This window comes from Typopeltis vanoorti, chromosome 9, assembly GCF_054136105.1.
Source record: "Typopeltis vanoorti isolate ZY-2024b chromosome 9, IOZ_Tvanoo_1.0, whole genome shotgun sequence".
Taxonomy (NCBI): domain Eukaryota; kingdom Metazoa; phylum Arthropoda; class Arachnida; order Uropygi; family Thelyphonidae; genus Typopeltis; species Typopeltis vanoorti.
This window is the reverse complement of record NC_143557.1, coordinates 76,107,054-76,134,123: the sequence shown is the minus strand read 5'-3', so window position 1 is coordinate 76,134,123 and position 27,070 is coordinate 76,107,054. Positions and strand designations below refer to the sequence as shown.

Genomic DNA, 27,070 nt, shown 5'->3' with positions numbered 1-27,070 from the left:
ACATACGAACGTATTTCTGGAAGTTCTTAGTATTGTGGCAAATCTTTGCCGCTTAATAAGTTGTCTCTGTCGAATGGAACGTCAATAAATAAAAAAATATATTTTTTTTAGACTCTGTCATAACAAGAAGTGATGACAACTTACTCCATTAGTTTTATTTCCGTTTGCGTAGTCTCACCTAATACTATTTCCGTTGTTGTTTTCATACCAGATTCAATATTGTCTGCGCATGTCATAAATAAATCTAACCAGACTGGTTGGTGTATTTATAGATATTTATCTTTAATATTCTCTCTGTGTTTCTCAAGTGAGTATGCTTGGATTGCATTTAACAGAAAATCTGCTGGTTCGCATGAGAAGTTCCAATGTTTAAAATATCTTCGAAGTTTTTTTTTTTTTTCCATCGTTCTCAACGGGTGACGACCTCCATTTGAAATCTGTCAGAGAATGAATACGACAAGGATTTTTATATCCATGTTAACCGAAAAGTCTAATATATGATCCAGTACAAAGGAATTGACATTACGGAGATGCGTTCAAAAATTTTGACCTTTGACACTTGAAGATAAAGCGGTGTAGACCTTTGATTAAATACTATTTGGGAGTACGGAAGCCAAAAGGGGGGGGAGAAGAAGAAGAAACAAATTTATTAGCACTTTTAAGTTACAGGCCTTCGATAGTTGTGTTTGAAAGACAGAAAAAAAAAAAAAAGAGAAATGAATAGAATCAGAGAATCTAAAACTAATATTAGAACCTCAGCATTTATTTTTAATATTTCTTGACTATTAAAGAAATCTATTCGTTTTCTGACACTGTTTTTTGAATTTCTTTGAAATGAGAAATCCAGTACTTAATAGTTTCTAATAAAATATTCTGTTGTTATTCCGATAGAGTGAGTGTATTGCTCGTCTTAACTTCCTTTTTTTGTTTTCTTAATTTGGCTTGTAATCTGTTTCCGTATCGTGGTTTAGTTGTGTGTTATTGTTCCTTCTTTCCCACAGTGGTCAGTTTGGACGATAAGCCTAAAATTATCGACGGGCATAGTTCTGCTCCACTTATTTCTTCTCACCCCTTGGTCGACCCAACATCCAGGTTTTTAACTCGTTATCCGGACCTATTACAATGAAGTCAGTCGCTAATCAATTTCTTCGGATCGCCCTAACCTTAACTCGACATTGTTATTTCGAATTTGAATTTAATCTGCCTTAAAACCGAATAAAAATATTCATAAGGCAAAAGCGCCACCTAGCGAACAATTTTGTCTGCAGATGATGCGAGCGATTTTTATTTTATTTTTTTTTTTGGTCACAATGGATTCCGCCAACACGCTAGATGATGCTAAAGATAGTTGTCCTATTAACAAGATGTAATCACAACACGTAAAGAGCAGAGTGGAAGTGTGACGAGGAAGGTGTCTCACAGAAAAGTCTGGACCGGAAGTGACCACACAATCTACAGTTCAATTGATAATTATCACGATATCTTTGCAATTCGCCGGATGTGAAAGATGTGTTCCGAATAGGTCGCATAATCACAGACAAGAAGATAGAACGACACAACTGATGGCTGGTCATCTTGTGCATGACATCAGCAAACAGTCTCCAGAAAATCGTAATGACCCAATTTAAAATCCTATTTGACAATCAGTCCAAAGACAAAAGCTCTTCTGTCGTCCATGTTAAGGTGCGATACACGCCTGGTGGGAAGGTTCCTTGAACCGGCTATTTGAATAAATTGAATGCGGTGAATACGTGCATCCTGTGCTCATTTAGGAACAGTAGAATGGATTAAATTCTCTCCTTTTTTTTATTATTCATATAATTTATTGTATTACTCGTAATGACACGTGGTTAAAACTGTAGTAATTCCTTCAATAGGTGCTTTATATGGAGAGTGAATTAAAATTGCTACAATAAAGTCATGTTAAAGATTTAAAAAGAAAAAAAAAAAGAGCATTAAAGTTAAGTAAAGAACACGAAGTATAATCTAATATAATAGTGACGATATCCTTTTTTGCGATGTTGGAATTTTGTCCGAAGCAACAAAGGCAGCAAACTAGTGTATTAAGTTTGATGATTGTGTGTGTTCTCTGGTTGGTTTGTCGGTTTTTATTGTTTAATGAAAATTCATAGTGTTTAGACCGACACACACACACACACACACGTTGCAGCCAAACACTATGAAGATCGCTTTAAGCATTTTTTTTTTATCCAACTCTGGCAGGGATAATTTTTTTTATTAAATTTTATTATTTTTTTATTATTAAGTTTGTTAATTGTGTGCGTTCTGGTTGGTTTGTCCGTTTTTGCTGTTTAATGAAAAGCCATAGTATTTACGAGAAAGCCTTGCCATCCTCCGTTTTAGTTGTTTAGACCGACACACACACACACACACACACACACACACACACACACACACACACACACACACACACACACACACACTATGAAGCCAAACACTATGAAGATAGCTTTAAGCATGTTTTTTTTTTTTATATTCAACTGTGGCAAGGATAAATTTTTTATTAAATTTTATTAATTTTTTAAATTTTTATTAAGTTTGTTACTTGTGTGCGTTCTCTGGTTGGTTTGTCCGTTTTTGTTGTTCAATGAAAAGTCATGGTGTTTACGTGAAAGCCCTGCCATCTTCCGTTTTAGTTGTTTAGGCCGACACCCACACACCAACAGCCAAACACTATGAAGATAGCGTTAACCACGCTTTTTTTTTTTTTTTAATCCAACTCTGATAAGGATAAATTTTTTGAGCAAGATGACCCTGAAATATAATATCCTCTTTCATTAGGTTTAGTACTGTATTACTGTTTAGCTAATGTCGATATCTTTATATATGTTCGAAGTAAGCGCCATCTACTAGAATAATTTCGATTACAAAAAAAAAAAAAAAGTAACACCTTATGTATAAATAATAATAATGGTCCCAGGCCTTTGACAAGAAAAAAATTTTGGTCCTCATTGATCTAGAACGTAAACCGTATGTTGTCTTCGCTTGCTATTTCTAAACAGGAAAGCAACCTTAGTATCACCTCTGGGTCTGGCTCCCACTGAAGAGAACTCAATAAAGGTCGAAACCGATCTGGGTAGTGATCCTTCCCATAATGCATAGTGTTATACATACCCGTAAGGATATGTGCTTTGCATTATGGGATACTAAGGAAAATAAATTATTATTATTATTAATCCGATTCATGACTATTTTGAATACCGTACTACTACTATAGTACCATAAGGGCGTTCAAGTTTAATAAACTAGGACCTATGTTTGAATTCAAAATGTAATCTATGCCTCTTCAAAAACTCTATTAAACAAAATAGAATGAGATACATCACGTTAAAAAAAATGCAACACAGTTTAAATTATTTTCGGGTGCTCTATCTAATTCCTGTTATTTTTCTAGTGAATACCACTGCTAAGAAGGATAATATATAATGAAATATGTATTTGGAAGAGTTAGTATTTGAATGGTAATAACTCACTTTAATATGTCTAGAAATACTTCTCATACGAAGACAACAATGTGAAGTTCTATGCCAAGTGGTGTCAATGATTAAAAGAATAAATCCTAATAGCGGCTATCAAATGTCTCCACTATCCTGAACTGTATTCCCTTCCATCGGTTATAAATTAAAATAAATAAAAGCCAAAAGTAAATTTTATCAAAATAAATTTACTTTTATTTATTTCTAGCGCAATTAGATTAATTTAAAAATTAATTTTGAATGCTAAAATATAGCCATATTTTCATTTTTAAAATCCCATTCGTGTTTTAATTTATTATTTCTTAATTTTATAAAATTCATAAATTTACTGTGTTTATTTTCATCAGTTTCTTTTGCAAATCCACTTTTCTTTTAGGCAGTCAAATATTCTTTCCAGTTTGTTACCCCCAGAGGGAGCTGGAGTATTATTGCTGTTAATACACTGACTTTAATAACGAATGTCAAGCATATTTGAGAGAGAAAATTTTCATCTCGTATTTCGTCTAACCCTTTGTGCTAGGCTTCTGTATATCAACAATGGCAACCTTACCACAGATATGAAATCCATTTAGCGAGGGCGAATTCTATGTAGTACGAGCCAAGGTAACTCCTTTGCTGAAGTTTATACGTATTCTCATAAGTTCTCTGGTAAATTTCGAAATTTTTTAGCTTCTTTCTATATTTGGCTATAAAATATGGATGGATCCATAATATTCTTTATTTTAATATGTTATATTTTCCTAATTGAAGTCTTTTGGCTCTACGCTGTATAACATCAGTAACCTTCATCCACTCTCTGAGATCTCGTTTGCACAGACGACATTATGTGTAGTAGTATAAGAAACCACAGATATTTATTTAGTCATAAATAAAAGTGGTATTTTATGTATTTATATAAATAAAAATATGTAAATATAAATATAGTATTAAAAAGATTAAATTCTGCCGCGATATTTTAATATATGGATTAAACTTACTTGTTTATTCATAAACAGAAAAAAAATTAGTTGATATCAATTTTATATAAGAGTCGATTGAGTATCCGGGAATACATGTACATGTTTTGATATTGTATGGTTTTTGTTGATTCATTTCGTTCAATCGAGTTCCAGTCTTCTATACGTGGGAGAGAGAGGTCCTGTTAATCATCTTTATTTTATTTATTTATAAAATATATAAAAAATATATATAGCGCGGATCATGTATTAATTATATATAAAAAATATATATAGCGCGGATCATGTATTAATTATATATAAAAAATATATATAGCGCGGATCATGTATTAATTATAGATTTTAATTGCACAGCTTAGGCGTGGTCAATTTTATTTCAATAGTCAAGTATTCTCAGTCCAATAGGGATATTCACAACTACATTTTTCACCTCACTAAGATGATTGGAAGTGATATTTCTAAGAATATTTGAATCCACACCTTTTTTTTTTTTTAAGGTTTCCACCATGATAATTGCCATAAAAGAAGGAACCAGGGTAAAGCCAGCCACTTAATGAAAGAAATATAAGAACTATGTGAACAACAGCAACAAAGGTTCCAAAAAAAAAAAAAATCCTTAACTTGCTTTGCAAAGAATTTTTTCTTTTTTTTTCCCCTTAAGTAAGACGCTTAATGTTATTCTTCGGCATTCTATTATTTCCTTTGGAACGCAAAATCCAATGAAAGCGCCATAAAAATAGAGTGTCTTGGCCAATTTATTTGTAATTCCTATTTTCGTAATTTACCAGCGCGCGCTAAAAATTAATACCAGACCTATTTTATGACTTAGAATTAAAGAGGAATTACCCCCTTAATCCAAAGTTTATTGCGGACCAAAATACGGGAGAAAAGGTGATTATCTTGTAAGCCCGACTAATGTTGCAGCGAAATGGGTAAACGATTTTATGTTTCAAAAGTAATTACCAGACAGGAGACCTTTTATATTCGGTGTGTTTAGACAAAGACTCGTCCAACAGGAAATATTTATTAGATCTTGGGCTGAGAAATTAGAACGAAACTCCGTAAGTGTGATAGTTTTCTCATTCGCTATCTGTAAGCATGGGGAAGATCATTGAAATCTTCCATTGGAGCCAGTTGGGAGATTGAACGTTCGGGAACACAATTTTGCTACGCATCCCCCCCCCCCCTTCCCCTTAAACAATCACTTTTTTAGGAATGTTTCAACGCTACGACCCTTAATTATTCTCTAACTCCTGTTTGCCTTAGCAGTTTCTCTTTTACTCTTTTATTTTGTTGAAGAGTGGAAGTCTTCCAGAACAAACGACTCCACTTATCGTGAACTTCTATTTTGGATTTTGCGTACAAACCAGCTGTTGGATATTTTTTATTCGTATTCATTACTATTTTTTTTCTTTGATCTCGTTGAGTACAATAACCCCGAAAATATTGAAACATTTAATCTTAATCATGTGACGAAGTCGAATTTATTTGTTACATTAAATAGCGATATCCAGAAAGAGAGATGAAAACTGAGAACGTAAAAAAAAAAAAAAAAAATGAAGCAATTAGAATGGAAAGCGTAGTAAATAAAATAATGAAGAAAAAATAAAATAAACCGGAGGTAATAAAGAATAAAAGAAATTAAGAAGCATTCGTGAATGTTGCATTGTTTTCGAGAAGTTTTGGATCTCCCACTCCTACATGCCACCAGTGGCGCATAAATCATGTTCATATTTTAAACCTTGCTATACCCTAATCCTCGTTGGAAGCGGGTTTTGGGTATTTATTTTTTTAATGAAGTCAAAACTGAATTTTAAAAACAAAAAAGTCAACATTATCTACTCAGATATAAGCATTTTTTAATTTTTAAAATGAAATAAAATCCCTATAAATGATTCGATTTATTACAAACATACAGATACGTATTTGCAGGAGTACAAATGAATAATAATAATAATAATAATAATAATAATAATAATAATAAATGTAACTTCTTGGCTCAAATTTTTGGATAGATCCTGAAAAACCTTTATGTAAAATAATTATACACGATTTTTTCCCCAAATTCCTATTTTTTGCAACTTAATCTTTATAGATAATAATATCTACACTAATGCATTTTGAAATCACAATAGAAATCGGGTATTTGGTATTATGTTCATATTTATCAATTAAAAAAATAAACAAAAACTATAAAGAATTTTTAATTACGATTTTAGAATGTGTTAAGGTCATTTATAACTTAAATTTAAATAAAAATATTCTGAATTTTTATAAGAAAATTGGGACGATATATCGTTCTAAATATACCTATTAAGAAATATATCCTACAGAAACACTTTCCACTCTCGAAGAATAACAACATTTAAGAATTCCATTGAAACATGCGGCAGATTAAAAAGAAATAGAAGAAAAGATATGAATAAACAGAGGATAAAAATTAAAATAAGCAAACATAGAAGAAAAACGAGAAAGATCAGTAATAGATAAGAGGAAAAAATAAAAACGGTAAATAAAATAATCGAAAACGAATAAAAATATAAAAAATATAGATAGATAGACTTTTTGTTCTCAATTTGTAAATATTATTCAAAAATTTTGCTTACACCTTTTGTTTTCTAAGAAAAATTGTTATATATATCATGCAAGAAATAATGCTATTATTATTGAAACGACTATTGGGCCTTGCTGTCGGCTAGAAGGGATGCAATGATTGCTATCAGTCTAAATATAACAAGTGCTCCAGATCAGTCAACAAGTTGGCAATCAAGCGCTACCCATACCAGTTCAAACTTTCTTTCGTGTAGCGTCTTCTCGGCAAAGAAATTGAATTGTTGCCTCAAGTCTAACTTTAACAAATGTTCAGTAAATGATCTGGAAGATTAATGGTCTCTGCGAAAGGAGGAAGAGGACTCAGAAAGAAGAAAAAAAATAACGATGAAATCCTACGGTATATTTACAAGGCGTGGATGTATATATACAACAATAAAAGCCCTTCCATATTGACTATGATAAATGACAGAAGCAACACTCAGCCTGACACACTCCGTTGCCAGATAAAGGTGGCTCACTGCTCCTATGAGGATTGTCTGGTAGCAGCAAACAGACTTGGCGGATCCTTTTGGCTACGGCCAAAGTGATGGAAAGATTGCAGTATCGTGTTGGTCTCCTTATTCCGAAGGGAGGGGTGGTGGGAAAAGAAGAAAAAGAACAAGAGAGACGCTCAAGTCCCCTCCGAAGACAACACGACTCTATTTCGTCCGGCAAAACTAACAATTAAAGTTGGAGACTTTTCAAACAAGGGTGGCGTGATTTTTGTTTTTGAAAGGGCTTCGCTCTTAATCACAAGGCATACAGCGTACACCGCGCATGCTCAGTGGTAATCATAAAACCCCATAATTAAACGCAAAGCCGTGGCGAAATAATCAGAGGCTTCAAGATCCGATTGCATGCTATAGCCAACATGCCGACTGTATTCCACATACATTTTAATTGTTATTTATAGCGGCGAGATAGCTAGCAGGAGACCCCGCGCGCGAGTTCCAGACAACCCCATCAAAGCAGAAATGCAGTTATTAAGTAGCTTGTGAGAAGTCATCTTCAGCTTTTCCGATTGGTACTATGTAATTAACTGAGTATCGAGACGCGCCAAGCGTCCCTCTGTAGACGCGACTCAGTTTCTTGTTGTCTTCGTAGAGGCCAGCAGTTGAGGAGCCAACCCCCCCTCTTCCATTTCCACCTCCCCCCAGTCCCCTTTCTTTTTGCTACACTAAGATTTGCAGATGTGACCTCGGAAACAAGGTACCAATTAAGTTGAGAAAAAAAAATTCCCTTACTCAGTTTCATTCACAAGGGGGGCGAGACCAGGGGGGGTTAGACACGACTTGGGGCTGAAGGAAATTATGGAGAACAGTGATGTGAGATGTTGTTGTAATTATAGCGACCAGCAGAAAGCTAACGTTGACTAGAGACTGTTTTATGAAAATGATGATAGGTATCAAGTTGCCGACCGAACAAGGGCCTTCTTCTAATCCCAGGTACTTTCTGGCGAACAGCGTGGTAAACTCAACACGGATATCATTTTCTCCCCATCTCTTGCTATCTTTTAATGAACTATATTTAACCCAAATCGCTTTCGTTCTTATTGATTCTGATACCCACACAGACGGACGGTGATTGTCATTTTCTGCAAGTTTATCTTGCAGATGGGGGGAAGAGATATGAGTGATAGAAGAAAGGAATGATAAAAGAAAGTATTAAAGAAAGAAGAGGGAAAAAAAAGTAAACAGATGATAAACCACAAGCCGAGAGCATCCCTCCCTTCGCTCGTCTGAATAAATATACATCCGGGCATTTAGGCCTTGTTTAACAAAGGCTTCATTGTTCAACAGCTCCGTCAAGAGCAATGGGAAGAAACCATTTGCTCAAAAGGTTTCTTAAATGTTGCAACTCACACTGGTTAAGTGCTGCAATAGAGAGGAAATTGCAACCAAGTTTAAGTCCTGTGCAAACTCACTTTTCTTGTTCTATGATAGTTATTTTCGTAGAATGGTCCTCATAATTTCTCTTTTTTTTTCTCTCTTGCCATTTTACTTTAGTTATCCCACCATAGAGATTAATATCTCATTTTTAGCAACTCGAAATAACGTGGAATATGTTTATCTCGTTTTTTGACATTTGACTATAGTATCAGTATATGTTCATTTTGTTGTATGCAAAAAAGCATTAAAAGTAATTTTATTATTAAAGATAATTGGTGTGTATAAAAATGTATTGAATAATGGAATAAATTGAAAATATTATTTTATTTATTAATTAATAATAACTACTTATTATTTTCCATTTTTATTTTAAAATTATTAATAATATTGTTCAGTAAAATTGTCAAAATTAATTTGAAAAATAAAAATTGAAAATATGCATTGTTATCAATAGACAAATAAAAGTTCGGTAAACCAGTAGTATTTTAAGGTACGGCAAGGGAAACATCCATTTGGTAGATTTTTTTAATTATTTGTAAATTATGTTTTTCATTTAATTTGTCATCTCAGTATTAGAAATTTTAAATACAAACTTAAATTATTTAGAAACTTTATTAATTATTATAATCTCAAGTTGCTTTCCTATTTTTAAGAAAACAAATGCAACAAAAATATATATAAATAAACCAAAAATTTATCTTGCTCGGCGAGTAACATGCAGACTTATCAACTTGTCATATTCCACCAGCCCGAGACATCCATGAATGTCAAAGGAAGCAAGTCGCGAGACAACAAAGCTCAAACTGTGCACGCATTTCGTCTGCTACTTAGCCACGTGGAACGAGATGTGGTGAATCAGTTTACATAACTTTTATTCCAATAATTCCTGTCGTTCGTTTTTACTTAGCGCTCGCTGTAAACACACAACACAAAACAACATTTATTTTTTTTAAGAGAAATGGTGAAAATATAAAAACTTTTTTTGAAGAAAAAAAATTGCTACTGTGGAATTTACTTCGCTAATATAACTGATAATGAGAATAATTATTTTAATCTCTCTCTCCCCACACCAATAAATAAAAATAATAAGTCGAATTTAATAATTTAAGTTAAGCGCAATTGGCGCAATTCTACCAAATATCTGGGAATTCATCTTGATAGACGTCTAAACTTCAAGTCACATACGGATAGTGTTGCCACTAAGGCAAGTCAGACTATAGCACAGTTATATCCACTTTTGAACAGGAACAGCTTCCTAAGCATAAGCAACAAAATCCTCCTTTTCAAATCGGTAATCAGACCGCAACTAACTTATACCTCTCCAACCTGGGGTCACACGACTAAAAGCAACATCAACAGACTTCAGATAATACAGAATAAATGCCTAAGAATGGCATTTAATGCTCCATGGTTCATCAGAAACATCCAGTTACATCAAGAAGTCAATCTTCCAGATATTAAGACCTACATGACAAGCATTGCAGAGAAATTCTTCACAATCACGGATAATCACCCAAATCAGCTAGTTCGACAGGCAGCGGACTACAAGCCCTCAGATCGTTTCAAACATAAAAAACCGAAATCCGCCATCGCAAGAGAAAGCTGATACAGCCTCAATGCTCACAATGAGCGGGTAAATTACCCACAATCTAAAATCCAGATGAAGGGATAAAGAGTCAAGGACTCAGTCCATCAACCAATTAAGTTCAAAGTTCAAATCAGGCAAGGTGGCTATAGAGGTTCGACCGTGAGATGCGGTGATCAACAATACCCTTGGAGGGCAATGCTGTAGCCAATGAAGTGCTAACTGAGTCTCGGCTATTGCTGTTACCCTCCTACCATGATCAGAGCTTTAATAGCTCAATAACACCTTATCCCTACACTGTCGTCTACAGATAACGGGGAAATGAAAAGCATTCTTGCTTCGCCCCTTTAAGCCAGTCCTTATAAGTAATCAGACAGGTGGTAGGAAGAAAAGGAAAGTCCTTTTTAGGACTTCCAGGGTAACAAATGGCAATGCTGTAGCCAGTGAAGTTTTAACTGAGGCTCGGCTATTGCCATGACTAGTAGCTTTTAGCTCAATAACATCCCATCCACAAAGATTTTCTTCATTCAGATGATGGGATAAAGAGTCAGGGACTCAGTCCATCGTCCAGTTCTTTTAAGAATCAGGCAGGTATATACATATGTATATACATATGTATATACATATGTATATATATACATATGTATGTATATACATATGTATGTATATACATACATATGTATGTATATACATACGTACATACCTGCCTGATTGTATGAAATTATATATATGTATATATAATTTCATACTGTGAAAACCAGGCAGGTATGATGAAAAAGTGAGCTTCTACTTCTCCTAGTAAAGGAAGATTATAATGAATAATATTTTTACAATACAAAATTTTATTATCAACGTCATCGTATTTACAAATATACAATTAGGATATTACATTTTCAGTTCATTCCAAAGGTTTATCTCAAAATACTCGGTGACTATTTTGATATAAACATACATAAATGATAATAACAATGTTGTGTTTTGGCTTTAAGTACGTATTTAATAATAATAACTGTATTTAACAACATTCATGTCACCAATCAGGAAGAGTACAAAAACTGACATAAAGACAGGATAGTACGAAAAAGGATGGTCAGTTCTTTCCATCTCGGTGGATTCTTTAAAACGAATCTAGAGTACCAGAGTTTGGGGAAATTTGTACCAGAACATTACATACAGGCTTCCATGCTTCGGTTTTCCACTGCTGGATTAAAATCAGATCACCCATTTTTGTTGCAGTCGTGTTGTCTTTTTATGTGAATTTTATCTACCAAAGGTAGTTGTAAATCTGGCGCACGCCGTAATAACTTGGATAGGCTAAAGGTTGGATAATCCAGAAACTAGATACTAATCTTGCTGTAAAGACCAAATATGGAACTTCAGACCTGAGGTAAACAGAGCGGTGTTCTTACATCTGGTAACAAAATTCATCTACAACCTAAAAGACATTCGCAAACATCCATATTCAGAATTGGATTCGAATCCGCATCCCGCTGGTCAGAGAGCGAAGACGCTACTGACTCAGTCAACTAGCCAACTTGCTTCCGCTGCTTGAACTAGGATTCGTTGCCGTGATGGCTAGAAAAGCAAAGCAAAATCTATAGTACATTCGTACTGGGGTTGGGCTAAGGATTTTTTACTATTTTTATTGATTTTCTAGTTTTATTATTTATTTATTTATTCACATCTGCCGACCTGGTTTTGGCTGAGTGAATAGCATATCCGCTTCCGACCTGCGGATTCGAAACCCACCATCGGTATGGATATTTGTGATTATTTTTAAGTGGGAGATGAAATTCATCGCCCGATGCGAGACCACTGTCTCGCTTATTGGAGGTCTGAAGTGGCTGGAAAAGTTCCGTGATAAAAAAAAAAAGTTCCTATGTAAAACATAAATCTATAAATGCGCCCGAAGGACCAACGATGTACTGAGATTTGCGTAGCATTCAATGTATTGGACTATTTGGAGTTATGGCCGAGCTAAGGCTATGAGGCCAGTATATTGTTTGTTAATTACGTGTGGTCTTTCTGCTGGTGTTCGCTTGTTTTACGGGATGAAAAAACCGAGATTCTTGGAGCGAGACTAGCTAACTCGATTTAAGTTGAAAAGCATCCTTTCGAACCCGTTCAACCAAACGCCATATTCGATACCAACCGATCTATGGAGGCTCCTGCAAACATTGAAGTGTTGAAATAATTTTTGTAAACGCAGTGTATTTGTACAATTCTGATATAATTCAGATAAAAATTTCTAAAGACAGTCGACATATATTCAATTTTGATCTAATTCTATGTATGCTTATTCCATTTGGAGAACCGTGTCCGAGATATCCAATATGATATGTTTACACGTTCCATGCATATAATTTGGATGTAATGTGCTTGTTAATAACGGAAGCCATGTTAAATGACTCCCAGTGGTGCTTGGGTTTCACAGTTACTTCAGATAGGTGTGGTCAGCAAGTAATACGAGGTGACCAATGCCTCTTGTCAGAGTTTAGCAGCGAGGATCTAATGAAGGGGAGGGTTCGCCTGCTAGCTGATTTATGCACGAAGCTAGCTGGTTATTACTATTGTACAAAAAAAAAAATCGATTGGCTATTTAGGTGACTTAAGTCTTTTCCCCCTAACGGCCTGGGGCTTGGCCGCTGTCCAAATGGTGTTGGTGCTTTCGAGTCAATCGAGCTTCATTAGGCATTCCCTGTATTGAATAGCCGCACACGACCATTATCAAATTAGTTTCTGCTAATGACCCCCTGTTTCCATTCAAAGGCGCTAGAAATGGTGCAGCAACTATGTGCTTGTTTAACAGATCCTTTCGTCCCCCTAATTCACTTCCCCTCTTTTATCCTACCAAGTCCGGCACTTGATTTGTTAGCTAGTGGCTAAATGAGAGAAATACTTCGATATGCAAATGTACACGTCAGAGTTCATCAAATAGAAAGCATTGGTGAGAGTGGAACATGAAGACAACGAAAATCAAGGCAGAGACAAATGAATGGACAATCAACGAACAATTGTTCTTTTTCGCGCTAGGTTTATCATCCCCTTTTATTTCTTGGCTGGTTAAATCCCTCGAGAATTTTTTTTTTTTTTTTTTGTTTCCCCATGACCTGCGTCGTGATTGGAATAATTGTCCCGCTGTACCATACGTGCTAAAGAGTTTTTTTTTTTTTTTTTTAATGAACCACAGATGTTATTTCGATTTTTGCCGCTAGGTGGCGAATATATAGTAATCACTTTTTTTTTGTAAAAAAAGGGTTGTTTTATTTCTGCCCACGTCACCTCATTACAGCTTTATTACATTTAAATACTGGTAATTAACTGTAAAATATAATTAGTCAAAGGATAATTGATCGTGGAATGACGTCACGCATTTTATGACCTCACATAAAACAACACTTTTGACATCCTTCATAACAACCTTTCTAAGGACTAAGTTCATTCTGTTGCTCTTTCCTTTGGACTAATTCTCTCATCTCTGGTAAATTCTTAATCTCATCTCCCCTTTGGCTTCTTTATGATGGAACTTCCTCTCTCTTCTTTCTTATCAAATCCCCCTTTCACTCTCCCCCCCTTGATTTCCTCTAACTGTGTCAATTGCGTCATATGTTCTAATAATATCTACTGCCAGTTCTCAATCTACGCACTAATGGTTCAAAAACCCTAGTCTAGTAGTTCTAAATATAAATGAATGATCTCAATATGATTCCCGGGCTTTAACTTAGTAATAATCCCCAATTTCTTAATTCTGCACCAAGGGTGAGCGAATATATTTAATGATGATTCAGATTATCACCAGGATAAATCACTCATATGGGCCACGCCATATAACACAGAACACGCAAGTGTCATTACAAATAAACTACACGCATATCCATTAAAAATAATATATATATATATATATTATATTATATATAAATAATTAAGGATATCTAAGGTTCATGTCGATACGGAAATTATTCCCGGACTTTGGCTAGGTTCAGTTTAATCCAATGGTATTTTGAATCAATACAAAAATCTGTCCATTCTTTCCGATTTCAATGGCGATTCGAAGGGATAATATGCATCGAAATTCTGTATTTTAATAACCGCCCTGTGTCTGGATGGAATTTTATAATATTTGAGTTTTATAATACACACAAGAATACGTCTGTGGGATTGAAGTTTGGTTTCCATGGGCTCAATTTTATTGACAAAAATGATTCGTCCAAAATATTAACAGTACACAGATCAGGCAGAATTTATTAAAAATTGGTACGTAGGATTTTCTATTAAAATTTGTCTAGAACAAAACGGAATTACGAGTATAAGTATACATGTAGAGTATATAAGTCAAAAACTTTGGTCGGAGTTTTATATATCACGCTATAATGCATCGAGTTCTTTGGATTACATAACTTTGTTCGCTAAAAATGGTTCTTGCACAAACAATAGAAATTTCAAGTCCGATCAGAATAATTCCTTGATAACACTATATTGTATATAAGTAGTTGCTTTGAGAGCTGGATGTCGTTTAGGTAATTAAACTGCTTCAGCGCAGCTTTTTCTTCTTTTTTTCTCCTCTAATTCCATTTTTATTTACAAAGAAATTTGAAATTATATATTTTATTTTCTTTGGTTATATATATACGCCATAAACGATTCAAAATGCTAATAATAATAATTACTTATTATATTCAACAGAATTTACTGATATTTGAACCTTAAGATCACTATTAAAATTTGTCGTTCCATTGGACCATTTTAAAGGACAAATTAGGCAGAAAGTGTAGGTCGAATTGCTCTGATAATGAATTATACCACAAGAGAAACAATCTTACCTTGGTTATTTATATATAGCATATAAAAAAATCAACAAAATAAATAAATATAGTGTTTGTTATAACTAGCCTCTATAAGAAGTACTTCCCAAAGAATACAGACGGAATGAAGTAGAGGAAAATAAGTATAGGTGGCGCTTGAGGCATGGTTTAACCAGTTTGGTGGAACATTGTCCATAAAATTACCTGCGGAAAAGGCATAATACAGAAGTAGAAGGTGTGTGTGAGAGAGAAAGGGATGGTCACTTAATCGTATGGCTTTCCTCTGAATAGCATCAAGCATTGTTGGGCAGGTTTTTGGTGCTGCATCCCAAAACGTGAGAACAGTATTCTAAAGTCGGATGGATTTGGGATTTATTATGAAGTATTAGTGATTGTGCAGAAGAGAATGTCTTAAGGGAGGAAAGCGCATGTAGTTTTCAGAAACTCATATTAGTGAGAGGAAAAACTAGAAGTGTAAGTCAGTTTGAGGAGAGAGAGAGAGAGAGAGATGCAACCATTTATGGTCAATGTAAGAAAACTTAGTTCCATTATTGCTAGTGGCGGCTCGTAGCTTGAAATCGTGGGGGTGATGCAACTTTCGAAATATACATACGCACTGTAAGTACAGTGTATACGTGTTTGGATAAAATATCAAAATTATGGTCAAAATTAAAAAAAATTAAACATGAAAAAATATTGTTTATTATCGATAAAATTATACAGTTTAGTATAATTCAAAATTACTTAAAAATAAAATCCATTCCTTTAATTGTAATTAAAGGAATGGATTTACAATTTTTGAACATTACCATTAAATTCTTTAACTGTAATGTCCAAATATTTAAAGAGAAGAAGTAAACACGACAAGCACTACAAACACTCTACTACTGCCGCAAACACTGCATATAAACAACAGTGGAACTGCGCGACGGACAGTGCCGCATTACGCTAATAGCTCGCATCTCACTATGCTGTGCATATGTTTGCGCGCGTAGCAATATGACACTGTGGTAAACACAGTGCTGCTAGCGTCCTGCGCCCTCCTAAGTGCTACAAGCAAATATAAATAAATTAATAAATACATTTATATATCGAGAAAAATTGGGGGGGGGTACTGCAGTTCCTTAGTGCCTTATGCACGAGTCGACCCTGATTACTCTAAATGGCAAAACGTTAATTTCTATGGGGGGATATCTGCGATTGGTCGCTTTTGTACATAAGCAGTCTCATAAACTCGGGGATTTTTCTCCTGAAAAATACACAAACCAGCCGAAGAACACATACACAACAACAAGCTTCTCATCAGTATAAAATTTTTGTCTTAATAACTATTTAAAAATTCTCTTTGCGTTAGCAGACGTTAATTAATACAATACACAATCAAGTTTATCTCAGACCTGTTGGGGAGGGGGGGGGGTTGGGGAGGGAAAGCGAGCTTGATTATTTCGGTAAAACCCAACACTGTCGCGATCTTCAACTTCACTTATTTCAATAGACGTTAAGGAATAGCAGCAGAAGGCTATGTTATTCCACTTAATCCTTACCGTATGTGTGTCCATATATATATATACCATACGAACGCTGCGTAAATTAATTCTACCTCCCTGTTGTCACCACACAGCACGGCACAAGCGTCTACACAGCGCTTATAAATTCAAAGCAGACCTGTTACTAAAGGCAGCATGCAAACAAATCGAGAAACAAAAGCTCCCAAAGTGATAGTGACGTCATCTTGTTGTCACTGTCGCTAAGCTACCCACATTAAACAGTGTCCATAATAAACCTATTACATTAATTAACTAGAAATGTCTAATGCTCCAAGTCCTGGAATTAACTTAGATGAAGGACATGCTTTATAATTGGACAGGTTTGTTAGAAAGTGGTGTGATAGCCAGAAGACGGGTAGGGGGAGAGGGGAGGGGAGGCGGTTGCAAAAGAGTTATATAAAAAAAATGAGAAAAGCTGTGTAAATATTATAGGGGTGTTGCGTGAAGGAAAACACGACAACTCGCTACATTTAAACAGAAAATTAAAGGACTTAAAGAATCATGACGTCATCATCACTAACCGGATCATTCTGGATTGGTTGATCGTGTTCAAAACACGTGTTTACATCAATAAGGAAAATTTAGTGTATAAAACATTATAGTATTTTAAATGAAAAAGTAAAATTTGAGTTCTATTTTAATTAAAACTTGCAAATTCAAAGATAAATTAAAAAGAAAGAAAGAAAGAAATATAAAAATTGTATCAAAATATACTAATTGCTTTTTAGATTTTGTGACATGAAAATCAAGACTTGGAGAATTCAGATTCGTTTCTCTGTTAAATTGTTTTTTTTTAGCTGATGTCTTTTATATTTTATTTTATTTTATTTTTAATTCATTTTTTCCCTAGCCATTCCAGTTGACTGACTTCTGCCATTTCTCAAATAAATGCAATTGTTTCTTTTTTAAGTGTGCTGGTTTTCTACATAGAATCCGTCATCTATTGATACTAACAGATCATCATCCACCAACAGTTCCCCCTAAAGAAATAGAAAAATCCTTTTAGATCATTCGATATACCAACAAGGCCTAAGAGTGAGGAAAGGGGAAACCATTCAGTAAGAAGGTCCCGAATCGAGGGGACCAAAACTTTCATGCTTTTTTTTTTTTTTTTTGCAAGAGTTTTCTGTAACAAATGGTTTTTTGGGGGGAGAGGGGGATTCAAATTTTCCGAGTAACTTTCTCATCTCTATTAGGTTCTGTTTCTCTTTGTAATAAACAGTCTCGCCTGATGACTAAGTGAAACTGTGACGTCAACGTTCATCAAATCAAAGTAAAGTTACTCTTCCGCGAAACATACAAATAAAAGTATGAAATCTACAAGTAAATGCTGCAATCAAGAAAACGGACAACGTATATAACAGGTTGGGGTGGAAAAAAGGCTAGAATCTATTTGTAATAGACTTAGCCTCTTTTTTAGCCTAATCTCTCAAAAATTCTCAAGCAACTTGTAAGATTTTTGTCTGTCTTTATGGCACAGTTTTATTTATTTATTTTTATCGTGAGCTATATTGTAATTCAATGAAATTTGATATGTCATTAAGTCTATTAAAATTAATTGAGTCATTTTAATTTTGACTTCAATCGAACCATTTGTTAAAAATTAAAACAAAATTATGTCTCTAGTTCACGAACGCATTAATAATTCGATATTCATTCCTCGGATCTTTAAGTACCATCGCGCCATAGATTTCTTTGAATAACATAAATTTATTTCAAATAATCGTGATGATTGTCAAGAAAACAATGAAAATATTAACAATAGAAAATTCTGCTCTGAACAGTTACAGAGCGTATTGTTGGTAAACATTTATGAGGCATCATCGAAACCGTTGACCTCGCGGTTAGCCTAGTGGCTTATTTGGACTGTACGTAGATGCTTTATGGTTAATAAAATATACCTAGTGGTTTTGCGCTTCGCAACCATATGCCTGCGGAAGGAGTGTTCTGGGTTCGATTCCCGTCGTCGACGTGAGGAGCTTAAGGATCTTCCTCAAGTTAGCCGGTCTTGGATATGGACAGCAGGGTTTTCCCCCGCAGTTTATCTGGAGTTTTTCATCCCTCAAGCAGGTAAACCGGCCCCGTGAACACACGAATCTACAGCCATTAATACTTAACTCCCCATGAGGGGGCTCAACTCGCCCCAATAGGGAAGGGGGAGGAAAGGGAGGAAACTCCATATGAATAAATAAATAAATCGAAACCGTTATGTTCCTAATGGACTGGAATTGCAGAAATTGTTGGCATTGAACCAATCGTAGGTTCAAGACTAGTTGATGGGGAAAAAAAAAAAAAAAAAAAAAAAAAAAATATATATATATATATATATATATATATATAATTCAATTGCAAACAGTATTTTATGCCCAACGATTGTATTAAGAGCCTTAGGCTTCTCCGATGATGATATTTATAACCAAAAGACATTAACTCTTAATGGAAACGCTCATTAAAATAATAATAATCCAGTTACCTACCAATAAACAGGATTTTTCTGACTGGTGTCTTTATCTTTACTACCGTTTCTAAGCTTCGGTTTGAATACTGTGATAATAACATTAAAAAAAGCTGTTGTTTTTAACATTTTACGAGAAGGTTGGGCCACGTTAGATAAGTAAAGAAATTCAAAACGTTTTTTTCCCCTTTCCTTTAAAGTGCCAGTAATGATTCATAATTATTGACGTTAGCATTATTTTTTCCTTCTTCATGCCCGCATGAGTAGCCGAGTAAGGTGCCTTCCGCTCTTAGCTTACCGATGGGAACTTACTTTGAATTTTTCCTTCTTTATTTCCAGAAGGGGGGGAGGTTCCTATGACCATCATTAGTTCTGGAGGCCTCCGAAACTTTAAAAAGCTAATGTCCAGAAAACCGGATCTACCAGCGTACTAGCAACAGTTTATTTGAATGTTTACCTTCCACTCTTTCTTCCATCTGACCTCTAACTCCCCCTGCAGTTCGGTGGAATACAATTGGCATTTTCTACTGCCATCAGCTACTCTCCAACGTATTCATACAGACGCTAATTAATTAAGAGTAATTAATTCTAGTCGAAATTAATGTCAGTATATTCTTTAAGCTCAAGCAACAGTTTTTATTTTTCTCTGATGATGAAATAAACATTTTGTTAAAAGGAGGTTTTCATTGTTGCGTATACTCGATTCCTCATTCGTCATGATATTGTTATCACGTGACTTTATCGATTTGCTGATTTTTTTCTCTGAAATAAACATTTTGTTAAACTGAGATTTCATTGTTGCGTATATTCGACTCATCATTAATCACTATTGTTATCACGTGACTATCGAACTTGTTGATTTTTTATCCGTTGTGAAATACGCATTTGTTAAAAAAATGAGATTTCATTGTTGCATATATTCGACTTGTTATCACGTGACATTATCAAACTACTTGTTCGTTTCTAATTAACGTCATTGTTGTTTAACGCTATTGTTCGAATTTTTTTTTCGTTCATTGTTGATTGTAAACTATTCAAAACGAATTAGAAATCAACCTAAACGTAACAAAGAAACGCTGTTCTATTTCCTATGCGTATTGCAACAGATAGGCGCACATGCAAACAACTTAAATATCTGTTTTCAATTGTAATGAGGGGTTTCCACTTACTGTTCTTTCCATATTTAGATCTCAGTATTTTTTTCACGTATAAAAAGTTGTCATTATAAGCAATGGAATAGTTAATAGAGAAAACTGTAAGTGAAAATTTTCGCTTCATCTTGTCCTAGCAGGAAGTTACAATTCTCCTAAGGCTTTCAAACCTACACAGGCGTAGCGGATATGTTTGTTATTATCATGCTAATTATGAAATTCACCGCCATCTTCATTGTGAAAGCACACTCGCTTACCGAACACATTACTTTTGTGGTCTTTGATGCGGATCAAAGCAAAGATTCCACGGAGGTGGTTGGGAGAGGGTGAAATGACTTTCATTCTCGGTCGGTTTCTGAAAGTACTTAAACCGTGCACATAACCATGACAAATGACAGCACTGGAACCGAGGGGAGGCTACAACCTCGTGTGGGACTCCTACACCCTTGTCTACAACTAGAAGGGGATTTTTTGAAGAAAAAAAAATACAAACAAACGGGATTTTGCCTTCATTCTTGATCTTTCTTACATTTTCGATGGTAGTGTGATTTATTTGTTAAGTTCTTTTTCATTTCTACCCCCCCCCCCCTTGCTCACCTTTTCTTCACTGGTGATAGTGGAATAAAAGTAATCACCATACACTCACTCTCTTCGGTGTAAAACCGAAAAAAAAAAAAGTAATATATAACTTTGACAGTTTGTAATACAGTTGTGGGGAAAAAAGGCAATACTGACAAATTATTTGTTTCTCAGAGTATACGTGTGATTCTTACTATTAATTGTAAATCTCCTGTGGAATTTTATGTTAGTTCTGTGTAAAACAAACATATTTGAAAAAAAAAAAGTGAAAGTATTGTTAATAAAAAACATTTGAGATAAAGTTAATGACATTGTTGTGTCTTCTTTAGTATTTGTCCATTGACACCGAAACATTGTTGGCTTGCTTCTCGTGTTGATTGTTAGCTATTACAATCGGGTCCATTGTTGATCGCTATTATAGTGCTAATCCATTGTTGGTTGCTGCGTTTTGCGCTCATTCTTGGCAAGCATATTCTATTTACATTGTTAGCTCCGTTTTTTTTTATTTATTTATTTTTATACGAAAACTTGTAAATTGTAGCATCAATACTTTCTATTGTTTTAATTTGTTCGGGAATATTTTTCACCATTAGAATGACTTTCCTAAAAATGCCAACGGTAAGAATTTTTTTTTTTTTCATATGTAGTTATCTAAATACTAACACGTAAACGACTAATTAACAACACAATGGTAGTGTAACAATTTTTAACTATCATTAACTAGTGTTGATCTCAAATTCGCCAACATTCCCATAGAAATCCCAACACTTTCCCGTAGTGCTATTCATCTGTCCAACGAACATTGACGGCACGGTAATTTTCATCGAGGACAAGAATAGGAAGTTGTAGTTGAAATTTTTCGTGGGTTTACGTCGAAAATGATGTAATTAGCGAACCCATCGAGTTTGGTGGTTCCAGTTGAGAAAATACGCATGCGTCCCAACGACGCCATCGCAGTAATTATTTCCGCTCGATGGGCTTTCTCTACCTAAATTTTCATTGAGAAATATGAACTCGAAGAGTGTTATTGGTTCAATTATTACAATGCAAAGTAGTCGAGATTTTTTTAATTTTTTTTAAGTCTCAGCCAATGCACTACAAAACATTTCCATTTTATTTTGAAAAAATGTGTTCATAGAAAACGTGATTACCGGAAATTACAAAAACACTAACTGTTCCCTTCTTCTATTTTTTCCCCCTTTCTTTATGAGGTTTACATTTAGTAATGTGTGCATTGTGTTTGGACCGGAGAAGTAACTAATTCCCCCACCCCTTTTTTTTTGTTTTAAGTATAAAATTTAACGAGACAGAAGTAATAAGCAGACGACAGGTGTGTTTGCTTGTTTGTTTAGTTGTGTTTTTTTGTTTTTTTTTTGACGATATATTGATCTTACAGTTAATTTGACCAGGTGTGGTGAAATCTTAATATACAAAATTGCACTGACACACTCACAGTACTCCCCCCTCCCATCTCTCTCTCTCTCTCATTGCCTTTTTTTTTCTGTTTGTCTTTCTTTCATTTTTCTGTTTCCTTCTTTTTCTTTCTGTCCTCTTTCTCTTTCTTTTTCATTCTCACTCTCTCTCTCTCTCTCTCTCTCTCTCTTCCTATCACTCTCTTTGTCTTTCTTTCTATCTTTCTTCCCCTCTGCTTTCTTTTTTCTTTGTTTTCTTTCAATTTCACGTTTTCTCTTCCCCCTTACTTTCTAATTCTCTATATCCTTCTTTCTCTCTCTCTCTCTCTCTCTCTCTCTTCTTTCTCTTTTAATATTTCTATTTCTTTTCCTTCTGAATCTTTCACTTTTTCCCTTTCGATTTCTGTTGTTTTTTTCTCTTTCTTTTTCTCTATTTCGTTTGTTTTTCTTTTTACTTTTCCTTTTATTTTTTCTATTTCTGTGTGTGTGTGTGTGTGTGTGTGTGTGTGTGTGTGTATGTATGTGTGTCTTTTCTTTCTCTGTCTCTCAAGAGCATTGATGATGTGTTTAGAGAATTACAATCATGCTCAGTTCGCTTCATGGTTCTCTATAAGGAAGAATATTTAGTGTTTTAATTCTTAGTTTCGCCTTTAAGATGGGTGTCCTTGATAAGCAAGCAACCAGGAAAGGTTTAATTTGTAATTAGAGACAGAAACGTAGTTACACTTGTAATGACCTTGTTGCAGACTTTATCAAACACGGAGAAACAGAGAAATCAGTAATTTCGATCTCTTATTCGATAGTATTAACAATGATATTAATTAGTTTTAAGGGTGTGGCACGCACGTGTGGAAATAATGCCTTTTAATAGCATCCTGGTTCGGGGAATGATAAAGAAAAAAATAGTTGAATTGAAACGAGACGAGATTCCTAATGTCAGAAGCTGTTTACATAAAAAAAAAAAAAAGTTATTTCTCCTGATGAAAATCAAAATATGTAAAATAAATTCTGTAAATATTTTTAAGTTTAAATTAATAAAAATAAAGAAATCAACCCTCTAAACTAATTGAGGTTTTTAATAAATAACAAAAGGGTTATATTTGTTTATTTAGCAATTATAATCGTAATTAAATTAGTTAATAAATGCGAATTATTTCAATGATTAAAGAATGTAGATTATTCTCAGGTAATTGCATGATTACCAATTCTCTAAAAGATTGAAAATGTGTGTTGAATTTTTGACCATTTAGACGTCAAGTCGTAGGCACTCTGGTCACGTGATACCTAACATGCACATCTTTGAGGGATAAAAAAAAAAAGATTCCTCTCCCTCTTCCCTTGTTTCGTTTCCCCCTTCACCTGAGTAAAGAGATGAACACGTGTAAATAGTACGCATAACAATAAAAAATGGTAAAGGGTTGTTTTATGGGTACATAAAATGCAAAACGACTTCCTAAAGCTGTCGTAAATTGTTCATGCCATAGTGACAGGTTGTTTGTAGTTAAGCGCTAATCACGAGGCTTTTCGCGCGGATTTAAACAATCCGGTCATTATGGCAAGGTGTAAGGGATTGTAGGGGATCTACACGATGGAAACCCCACGGTTATGTGATGGATAGGTTTGAGGGAAAAAGAAGCGATTGTTTGTTTATCCGTGCATCTGTGTGTTTGAAGACACATGGATCATGTATTAGCGACAACCAGCTAGCTACTGCATATTTGTTAAAATCTTATACATGATCGTATATGTTCTAAGAGCTTTTATTTAGCGTTATGTAGTTTATATGGCTTTAAAAATGGATTTTAACTGTAGATCAAACTGTTCTAGTTTCTATGTGGACTGTCATGTGGGTTAAATACGATGATATTTGAACTAATCAGTATGTTGTGTTCATAACCACAAAAATAAATCCCAAATCTGAGCTAAAAAACTTCTGTTAATTTCCATGATATAAAATTAATAAGCTTATCCCATTGTTAATCTCACATGAAATCAACAATGGACCAAGTGGTAGCTGAGCTTTGAAATTTTCATTGTTATAAAAATATGTTAGTTTTCACTACAGGAAGCAAACAATACTGATTGTTCATTTCACGTAAAAGCAATAATAGTCCATGTGGTAGCTGAATTCTGAAGTTTTCATTGTTATAAAAAAACTCTTAGTTTCCATCATATAAAATTAACAAGCTTATCCTAATGTTAATTTCACATGAAATTAACAAAGGTGCACGTGATAATAACCGCGTTTAGAAGCTTTCATTGTTTCATTTCACGTGAAATGAAACAATGAAACATGAAGGCAACAATGGTCCGTGTAGTAGCTGAACTCTGAAGCTTTCATTGTTATAATTTTTTTAATGTTAGTTTCACCACAGAAAGCAAGCAATTGTTCATTTCACATAAAGTCAACAATGGCGCGTGTAATAGGCAAACGTTAAAATTTTCATTGTAATAAAAAAAAAGAAGTTTGGTACGTGCTGTTGAAACTGATTAATAAATTCTTGATTTCTGCGTCTTAATTAGAAATTAAAACATATTATTTGGAATAATGCTCGTTTTACATAGAAAATGGAAATAGAAAAATTATGGCTTAAAGAATAGAAATTTTTGAGTAATAATTTTTATTATAATCTAAGGGAGTCTCAATTATGATATTATCCAAGAAAAGTACTAAAAGGTTTTTCCCCTTATTGTTCTCCCTTCCCCTAAACCAGATAATTTTCACTAAACCTAAATGAATAAGGGATAAGAGAATAGAGGAATCGTTGGTCGTCGACAGCGAGACAGAATAATTCCCCCCCCCCCCCCTTTCTGCAATATTCTTTTCCCATTTTATTTCAGCATCAAATAGGCCGTTATTTCTAAAAGGAAAAAAAAATATTAAAAAAGTTCCTATTTTTCATCGCCCTCCTGTTAATACTGCCATTGTTAGAAAGCACTCATTTTCCGAGAACACAAGAAAACTGGAAAAGTAGCGCCACCTGTGATTTTAAATGAGCGCTATCAACTGAACACCCATTTCACGCTTTTTTGGTGATGGTTAGCAGGTAGGCTAAGATACGGAGCGTGAAACAGGCGGACCGAGAGTGGTATGTGGCCATCCACACTTAAAGCTTAACAACACGCAGCTCCGAAAAAGACTTTTAATTCTTGTCTTGAAAAATAATAATAAAAAAAAAAAGGATAGAAAAAAGAAAAGAAGGGACGGGGGGAAACGGCAACAACAAGAGGAGGACAAAAGACATAGTGTTTATATCTTCGTAGCCAGTTTGCCACTTTCTGCCATAAACATGCGCATCAGTCAGGGCCTATTCCCCCCCCCCCCATTCCCTCTTCTCTCTTTTAGTATCCGCTTGACAATTAAAATTCTCCGTGAAGAAAGAGCGGTAATTCTCCTTTTCCTCCCACTTTTCAGGGATCGCTCGACGAATACTTTTGTCCAGAGAATGCTAATGTGGATTGTGATTTTTTTTTTTTTTTTTTTAAGAAAGGGATCTGAAGGGGGGGGGGTTGTACTTTATAATTAGGATTTTCTGGGTGTTCTGTACGCTACGATAACTTTCGAGTTTACTTTTTTTTTTCCTCTCCAGAATTCTGGTGAAACTCGATCTGCGAATGTCTCGCATTACATCCATCCGATCTCCTCTTGCTAAGCACCGATGGTTTATTAGTTGCTGACAACAGGGTTTCAAATCCGAGTGCCAATTAACAGACGAACCTTACGCGATCGCCTCTGAGTGTTGCTGGCTTTTCCTAATGTTGGCCGATGATTTGAGCAATTAACAATATCGCATTTCTGAATTTCGTTTGTTGTGTCCTCATCAGGTGTTGTAATTCATTTAAAAGAAGAAGAACAAATCAAATTGCAACTCTCTCTCTCTCTCTCTCTGTTTCTGTTTTCGTTCTTTCCGTATAATTTAACAATATCCGTCGTTGCTTCCTTCAATGTTTAATAATCATTTTTTATTCAGTTTTTTTCTTTTTCTATCTATCCATTTCTTTCTATCTATATAGCAATTTTTCATACATTCCTTCTTTCTTTTCGCTTTTTCTTTTTTTTTAATAATTTTTCTTTTTAATTATTTCTTTTTAATTTTTTTAATGTTATAATTAGTTTATTTTATAATTCAGCGTATTTATTTTATGATCTTTTGTTTAATTCGTGTTTTCTCTTTTATCCTCTGATATTCATTTTTTTTTTTTTATTTCTAGTTTTGTTCATCATGTTCAGTGTTTGTTTTTCTCCTTTATCTTTTTTTCACTTTATCTATTTTCTCCCAATTTTCCCAAAGAAAATTTTTTTTATAATTTTTCTGTTTTTTTTTTCTGCTTGTTATTTTTTTTTTCCCTCCCTTTTTTGGTACTATGGTAATAAGAGCTTTTTATTTGTAGCCATTCGGTCTCTAAGTACCATCAGAATGAAAAAAAAAAAAAAGTCTCATCGTTCAAAAATCAAATCCATGTCTATCAGCATTACATTTTACATTGCTTGTAATATTTTATGATTATCACGTGCGAATAGAGTCATAAAAGCTGTATTTGTGAAGTTAATACCACTCTTTGAAGATCCCGGTAACAAACTGAAAATATACATTTGTCTGAAAC

General features: G+C 34.3%; 1 long non-coding RNA gene across 2 annotated transcripts in view; it reads left to right on the top strand.

Moving 5' to 3' along the window:
• Window positions 1-27,070, top strand: part of LOC150103167 (uncharacterized) — a 170,763-nt gene that overhangs the window by 103,212 nt on the left and 40,481 nt on the right. The window lies entirely within an intron of this gene.